The sequence below is a fragment of the Nicotiana sylvestris genome, chromosome 1 (assembly GCF_000393655.2).
Source record: "Nicotiana sylvestris chromosome 1, ASM39365v2, whole genome shotgun sequence".
Taxonomy (NCBI): Eukaryota; Viridiplantae; Streptophyta; class Magnoliopsida; order Solanales; family Solanaceae; genus Nicotiana; species Nicotiana sylvestris.
In genome coordinates this window covers 83,568,263-83,577,288 of record NC_091057.1, presented here as the reverse complement: position 1 = coordinate 83,577,288, position 9,026 = coordinate 83,568,263, and positions in this window count along the sequence as shown.

Genomic DNA, 9,026 nt, shown 5'->3' with positions numbered 1-9,026 from the left:
TAAGTGGTTCACCTCGTGCTTTCTCAGTTCTGTCTATGACGAAAGCCTGGTTTCGTAACCGTGCCTTCTTTTTTTTTCCCGCAACGGTTTTATGGGCGCCAGGCGACGTTCTTGATTTGCCGGATTGGGTCCGAAAGTTGGCGACCCACTCGACTTATGATGAGCGCAACTGGCGAGCAGCGTCCCAGGGCAGATGTGAAGCGAAATGTCATGGTGTGTGTTGTGCTATATTTTCCTTTTCTTTCTTTTTTGCATAGAAGCAGATCCCCTTTACGCGTATTAATCTTACTATTGTAGGCATTGGAGATCCCTTTGAGGTGAGGCCGTGCTCCTTCGGAAAGGGGGGAAGGGTTGCCAACTTCCGGGCTGAAGAATGGTAACAATGAACGAGAAGTGCTTTCATAGGGTGATGTCGCTCAAAGTCAGGCGGAGCGGGGATTCGGAACGGAAGAATCATCTGAGCCCATCGTGACCGCGACTCCCGGTTCTGGAAAGAGGGTTTCTTCATTATTGTCACCTTTTTTTTCCGTCGATAGCATTTCAGGAGATACTAGAAACCCGGGGTCGCATACACCGAGCGACTGTGCTTAGACCGAAATAGGCTCTTTCACGGACGAAGGGACTGGATTGGCAGGTGCGCATTCGGCCTTCGAGGAAGCCCAGCAGCTTCACTTTGCGGTGAGTTTCGGCACAGATTTTTCGAGCACTCTTTTGCAGGCATTCGACAAGCTTAAGTCCGGGTTGCTTCATTGTGAATCTAGGCTACGAAAAGCTCTGTATGAGGATAGATCCCTGAGGCTCCTTTGTGATGAAAAGGAAGTCGAGCTGGTACACTTGTAGTATGAGGTAGGCCAGAGCCTGAATTACGAGAACCGCCTGAAAGAGCAGGTAGTTTTCAGTCCTAGGTGAGTGTACATTCCGCCTCCTGGATCCCGGGGCTAATACTTAGTTTATTTTAGTGGCAGAAAAAGACGAAGGCCCTGGAGAGCCTTAGAGATGAAGTTGGTTGGGCCAGGCATAAGCATGATGAATTGAAAGCTTGGGTGGAGGCTCAGGCTTTAGAGGTGAAAGATGCTCTGGCCAAAGTTCCTGCTTTTGAAGCTCAACTTCGCATGGCTCATGACAATGTTTTGGGTCAGACAGAAATGATTGCGAAGATCAAGTCCAAGCTTTCAAAAATCAGGGCTGAGATCGTCGATGCTCAGGCAGAAGCTGCGATGAGCCGGACTAAGGCTGACCGGGAGATGGTGACCTATTCAAAGGACGTTGATGATGCTCAAGTTGTGCTGAGAAGGATTTGTGACCGTAAAGGGAGGGTTGAAGAATATGCTCGCTGCAAATCTCGAAGAAAGACCCTTAAAGAGATCTGTGCTAGGGGCTTTTCCCTCTCGAAGGAATTGGCGCTAGCAAGGGCGGATGAACGTGATGATCAGTTGCTTTTTCCTGATGCCAAAGAAAGCAAAGATGAGGCTGGCAGGCCGTAGCCCCCAAGGGGCATAGATTTTGCCATCTGTATGTAGCATTTTTGAAGCACATTTATAGACGGAGATTGCGTTTTTTCGCACATGTGTATGAAAGAAAACCTTGCGCCTTTACTCCTTTCGTATCTTTTTCTGTCTCGATTTTGACCAGGCGAGCTGGTTTTTCGTTGGTAGGAATCCCCAGAGTAGTGATGTGGCCCCGGGGCTCATTGGACTGGCCCGTAGGTTCTTACGTACTTTCGCTCTTAGGCATACTTGGGCCACCTATTTTGGGCTCAGTCCCCGAGTCGAGCATCGACTCGAGCTTATTTGACCTTTGTATAGCCTAATTTTAGGCTGGCGATAGTGGCTTTTATGCTTTTGGTATATGCGACCTTTTAGTGTATGTGGGCTGGCGATAATGGCTCTTATGCCTCGGGCATATATGGCCTTTTAATGTAAGTGGGCTGGGGATAGTGGCTCTTATGCCTTGGACCGATGCAGCCTTTTAATGTAAGTGGGCTAGCGATAGTGGCTCTTACGCCTTGGGCCGATGCGGCCTTTTAATGTAAGTGGGCTGGCGATAGTGGCTCTTACGCCTTGCTCTCAGGCATATTTAGTTAACTATTTTGGGTTCGGTCTCCGAATCGGGTTACGACTCGAGCTCATATTTACCCTCAAGTTTTCAGATTTCAAGCTGAAGACAGTGGCTCTTACGTTTTAGGTCGATGCGATCTTTTGTATGTATGACCCTGAGGCTCATTAGGCTGGCGACAATGGCTCTTACGTGCTTGGTCGATGAGACCATTTATGTAGGCTTTATTTTCCTCTCGTTAAGGACTTTTGAAGTAATTTTTTCCTGACTCGTCGTCGGTTCAGGAAGAACCTCAATTTTGAGTAACTTGCGGCGATATTCAAGCACCTCAAGAGGTTTGGCTCGAAGGCTGATTAGCTCGAAGCCTGTGATTTGGAGCTAACATGGTCGAAGCTCTTTTTCCTATGTCGAGGGTAGCCTGGTTAACTGGTTCTTTCCGAAGTAGATTCGGAGTAATTTGAAGGCATGTGTGGGCTGGCGACAATGGCTCTTACGCCTTGTAGTGATGGTCAGTCATCCCCGAGTCGCATTAGTTCGGCTGGTACATCCACGTGACCGGAGTCACTTGTGTTTGGCCGGAGCCTTTGAGTCTCGAATGAAGTAGTTTTGGCATATATATCGAGGGTATGCCTTTTAGGAGTCTTACAAGTTCGATATATAGCTAAAACTTTGGGATCGAGTCTATGCCTTTAGTAAGGTCTTACAAGTTTTACATGTCATTGAGGTCTTACAGTTTTACATGTCGTTGAGGTCTTACAGTTTCACATGCCGTTGAAGTCTTACAAGTTTTACATGTTGTTGAGGTCTAACAAGTTTTACATGACGTTGAGGTCTTACAGTTTTACATGCCATTGAGGTCTTACAGGTTTGAATACTTTGTACAAGTATTGTTCATGCTTGCTTTAGGTCTTAAAGATATGATTGTTGCCTTATGTAGGTCTTACGAGATCGAGTCTGCCCGCTCGGGGTTTTATGGCCTCGGGTTTTGATAAGTCGATGGAGGTGGTGCTTGATGGCAGTCCCCGAGTCGTCGAGAGTTTCTTGACTAGGGAGCCATTTTTTTCAAACTTTGCATTGCCTCGTCGAGGGCTTACGATTTTGGAGATCCCAACCCTGAGGCCGTGCATTTTTCTTTTGAGATTTTGACGCCAGTCCCCGATTATTTGAGGTACTTTTGGCATTGGAGATGTTTAGCGATTTACGCGTTACCTTATCTGAGGGCTTACGATTTTGGAGTCCCGATCCGGAGGTTGTTTAGGTGTTGAATTTTTTACGCTAGTCCTTGAGTGTTCGAGACGTTTTCAGCGGAGGAGTTGTTTTTGCGAAGGTGCTGAGCCTCTTTTGGAGCGTGAGATGCTTTGATAACAAATATTCTTCAATTATTTGGTACAAGTGTACACGTTTTCACCGTCGGGGGCCCGGCTATACAGACACAGTTTGTTCGACCGTTTGGCCTGGTACTTCATTTTCCTATAGGGGCCCGATTTGGTGTCTCTTGGATTTTCCGAGCGGATGAACTTCGGAGGGTGACCCTCAGTGTTCGAGGTTGATTGCAAAAGAAGCCTCGGACACTTGTTGAATCTCCCTTAGGTAGTATGCAGATGTTTCCTCGTTAAAAACCTTGTTGGTAAAACCCTTTTCGGGATAAAAACTCGATCGAAAGAAAAGAGTGCAACAGATGCTTTAAAACCTCAAGGTCTTCGAGCTGGGTTAACGTTCTGACTTCTTCGATCGGGCGCCTGCATAAGGGTTAGTCTGAAATACGAAATGAAAAGCGAGATGGTTGTACCTTAGTGTGAGATGCGTCGATGATGTTTTGAGGATCGTTATGTTCTAATCACTCAAGATGAGGACGCGATACGGTCCTTTATTTCGTTTAATCGGGCTTGATCGAGGGTGTGTCTTGCTTACCCTTTGGCTCTTTTACGAGCGGAGGTGCGGGCACCGGTGCCACGTCGTGCACCGCAAACATTTCACTTGTCGCTTGTTGTTCCCCGTAGACGGTTTTAATTCTATCCTTTGTTGGGAATTTCATCATTTGGTGGAGAGTGGATGGTACTGCTCTCATGTAGTGTATCCACAGCTATCTAAACAAGGCGTTATACCTCATGTCTCCTTCGATAACATGGAATTTGGAATTTTGAGTCGTGCTGGCCACGGTGACTGGGAGTGTGATTTCTCCTTTTGTTGTTTCACTTGCCATGTTGAATCCGTTGTGGACCCGAGTGGCGGGCACGATTTGGTCAAGCATTCCGAGCTGCTCTATCACCTTCGACCTGATAATGTTGGCCGAGTTACCTGGATCCACGAGTACACATTTTAGTTGAAAAGAATTTACAATGAAAGATATTACCAGTGTGTCATTGTGAGGCTGAGACAAGGTCTCGGTGTCCTCTTCGCTGAAAGTGAGGGCGTCCTCAGGAATATATCCCCGGGTCTGCTTTTCTCTGGTTATGGATATTTTTGTCCTTCTCATTATGGGTTCCTGCGGGGCATCGACGCCTCCCAAGATCATGTGGATGACATGTTGTGGCTCATTTGCTTCGTTCTTCTTGGCTGCCTCTCTTTCCCAGAACTCATTTTTGGCTCGGTCGTTAAGGAATTCCCGAATATAACCTTTGTTAAGTAGTCGAGATACCTCTTCTCGGAGTTGGTGTCAATCCTCGGTCCTGTGTTCATGCGTGTTGTGAAACTCATACACTAAGTTATGATTCCTTTGTGAAGGATCCGATTGTACATGCCTGGTCCATCTAGCGTCTCTGATCTTACTGATGGCGAACACAATGTTCGATACATCGATGTTGAAGTTGTATTCTGACAAGTGAGGTGCCCCCGTTGGCCCTGCGTTCCTATCAAATCTAGATCTGTTGGTGAGTCCCCGAGGATCTTGTCCTTAGTCTATCCTTCGATCATTGCGAGGTGGATTGCGCCTCGGGGCGTTCCTCCTGTCTTCGGTGTATGGTTGGTACCTTTCTTTGTTCAGCTTTGGTTCCTTCGTCGAAAACCTGCTTGGATATATTGAGCCCGAGGGGGCTCCCAGCTGGTCGTCTTCGGCTCTGATCTTCGACTGGTATTGGTTGTGGACGTCCGACCAGGTCACAGCGGTATATTCGATCTAATTCTATTTCAAATGTTTTGAAGCCGTCGAGATTCGTTCGTTCAGACCTTGAGTGAAAGCCTGCACTGCCCAGTCATCAGAGACTACGGTAGTTCCATCCGTTCTATTTGGAAGTGAGATACGAACTCTCGCAGCATTTCGTTCTCTCTTTGCTTAATCTTGAAAACGTCGAATTTTCTCGTTGCTACTTTGATGGAACCGGCGTGTGCCTTTATAAAGGAGTCTGCTAGCATGGAGAATGAGTCTATGTAGTTAGAGCTAAGTTGTGATACCACATCATGGCCTCCTTCGAGAGTGTTTCCCCGAACTTCTTTAACAAGACGGACTCGATTTCCTCGTCCTTTATTTCATTGCCTTTCATCGCAGAGGTGTAGGAAGTAATGTGTTCGTTGGGGTCTGAGGCCCCGTTGTACTTCGGGAGTTATATCTAGTTGTTGTTCCTGCAATATTTCAAAAATAACGTGAAGGCTAACCTCATGTTCTTCCCTGGTCGAGGTTTTATGAGCTTCTTGTGGATCTCCCTGACGCACGCTCCTGTCGGTATGCGAGCTTATGTCGATGCGTTGGGCGTCGCACGAGACCGCATCCATGTGGACTGGTCCTAGAGATTGTTGTACACATCCGGAACTCAGTGAATGGAGGCAAATTCCCAGGGTTTTGTGGTAGCACACACCCGGAACATCCACACTGTTCTCACCGTGGTCCTAGAGATTGTTGTTTTCGCCTCCATTCACTGAGATAAGCATATTGACCTGAAATCGAAGATCTTGGACAAGAAAAAGCGTAAAAGATAACTTGCGTTGAGTGACGAAACCAGCAAGAAAATAATCACTATTATTTATAGCCCCACGGTGAGCGCCAAGCTATTTACCGTGAAAATGATAATAACAATTAAATTTGATGATTGGACTCTAAAAATACGTGATCTATTTTTATTCTAGTTTGTTAAGCAGTTGATGTTAAGTATATGAGATTTAGAAAAGAAATAAAGTTAAGGAAGGAGCTACAATCAAACTGATAGGCTAGCTACTCGGGCCCTGAGGCTTGTCGATTCCGGGCCTCGAGGTCGATCCCGGGGCTCGATTACGGACTAGCAAAGGTAGTTGCTATGTGACTAACGATTATAATAAAATTAATGGAGGCTCTTTATGGCCAGTGATAAGCAACAAATGGAGAACAAATATGAAGATAATAAATGAAAGCTATGATATCAAGAGAATATGTTAAAGAGTGAAATAGAGAGTTCTTGTATATTTTTGTGTGGAGCAACTGAAGTGACCAACCCTTACAAAGTGATATGAATCCCCTTTATATCGGAGGAAAATCCCATCATAGTACAACAAGCATTAATTACAAAGATACGGAGATGTGGCAGTTGGCTGACTTCATGATGCAGGCTCAGACTAGCTTCGGACTAGCCTGACAGATTCCGCCGGCCCTGGATGCACTCTTCGGGAACTCCCCGTATCTGCCGGCGTCGCGACCAACGTTATCCCTAGGTCGAGCGTCGATGGACCTCGAGGGAGGGTATTTGGTCAGCGGTTTCGAGCCTTCGAAGTGATCTTTCGAGATGCCTTATCAGCGAGAAATTGGTTCCTCCGATTTCGCCGTATACAAGGATGTTACACCCCATACGTTTATTTAATTTTTCTCTGATGAGGGTATACTGAAAACATGCTTCTTCTAAAATAGGCATTATTCGTTTGAAATTAATGGTTACTTGCGGATCATTGATATGTTGAATTGTAAATTGTGTATCCTTGCCTAATCACTGGATGTTACGTTTTCCTCCAAATTCTTATATATAAAGATCTATGTTTGTGAAACTATGCGAATAATATTAAAATGGCACTAAAGTGGTTGAGAAACATTGAGGTCTCAGGTTCAATTATCACCGGAAGCAACAATATTGGGTGATTTTGTTACATCTCGTACTTTAATATTAGGATTAGTCGTAGTAAACCACATGAGCTTGAATGGACTAAGACCATTCATGAGATTATAAAAAAAATTTGGGACTATGTTTTTATAAGACCCCGTAAATTTACCAACCTTGATATCGTTATATATATATATATATATATGTAAAACAACCCTGATATTGTTAGATACATTTTGACATGGTATTTATATTGAGTGGAACGTTTTTGTAAAAAGGTTGAAAAATATGATTTTATATAGTTATTAATATTACTACTTTCGAATATGTTTTAAATTGTACACATGATATGAGATTTTTTTAATTGTAAAGATAGAAATTATTTTCTCACATGAAAAGAAGGTTATCTTTTTACTATTTCAAAAAATTAAGCGTACGAAAACTTGTACTCTTTATATAAGATTAGGAAAATTAGAAGTTGAGAAAATATATGTATTTTTACGTGGATGTTTTAATGAAAAAAATAGTGTATGTATTTATTTATTTTATATAGTACCACATAACAATATTAGTAAGGTGTATAAAGTGTGTTAAAAGTGAGTAGTATTTTAAGTAATTTGAGATAATTCTTAATTATGTGAATAATTTATTAATTATTAATTTGAGTGGGAAATTAATAAATTAATTAGAAGTTTTTGGATAATCATTTAAATGAGATTTTGGATAAATATTAAGGGGCAACAACCTACGTGGAAGTATGAAAATTTGGCAGCAAATGCCATCTACTCATCACCTTAAGAAGGTGGTGGCAACATTTAACATATATGTGTACATCTATCTCATTTGGGAACTAGCTGCTCTTTCTTTGGTCCTCCTACATGCCAAGCTTTATTGCACATTGAGTAGTCACCCACGGTAGAAGCAGTCTAGTTAGGAGCTACTTTAAGTAATTACATCTACTCTTTGTATAGAAGGTGGTTAACCCTGGTTTAGAATCTCTTAAAAGGTGAAGCCAGAGAATGGTATTGTCACTAGTAGATGCTATAAAGAGTAGTTTCTGTTGAATCCTTTCTGGTGTTTTTTTTTTTTTTTGGACAGTTTTATTTTTCAAGACATGGCAAAAGGACAAATTATTGAAAAAAAATTAGAACGGCCATGAATTTTGTTGGTGTCTTAGGACCCATAGACTATTTCTTATTGTTCTCCTGTCCCATTTTACCATTAATGTATGAAATAGTGTTTGTGTTGCGTGTGCCTTCTCCCTTGTGTAATGTCTCAATTATTATTATTTTGTTATCTTTTTAAAAGATGTAATATTTCTCATTTATGAAGCTACTTTACTTCAACTATCTGCTTTTTAATTCCTATGTGTGTCTGTCTCTATGTTAATGCATGGTTGTATAAGAAGTGTACTTCCAACTTTGTTTTTATGGTGATTTATACAAAAAAAATCTTTATAAAAGTTATGTCCCATCGGCAAAATTTCTTCTAAGAGTTTGTGTTCTGACAAGATTTCTATATCAGTAGCTGTTTATGTCTCTAGCATGAATACATCATGAAAAAAAAAATGTAATTGTCCAATACTTCGTGAGAAAGGATTCACTACTACGAAATCCATCGGGGTTAAAAAGTGCTAAGACTTTTAGAATGCCCTTTATTGTTAATCCTCCAATCAATGTCCAATGAAATACTTTTGCAATCTTTCTCAAGAATATCATACGGATTTTTTCCTACTCCAATCCGCGATTACATGTTGTCGCAATTGGCGTGCGCTAGAGGGATTGCCAAGAGAATCGGCTCAGGTATGTTAAGGTCATCACTTCTTTCTTTTTGGCATGATCTATACGACACAAACGAAACGAGCAAATGCACAACTTCCAAAAAATTACTCTATTCTTAGAAATGCTAGAGATGCGTATATCCTTATTCTCCCATATGTCATATTATTCTATTATCTTTTCATGAGTCTCAGAA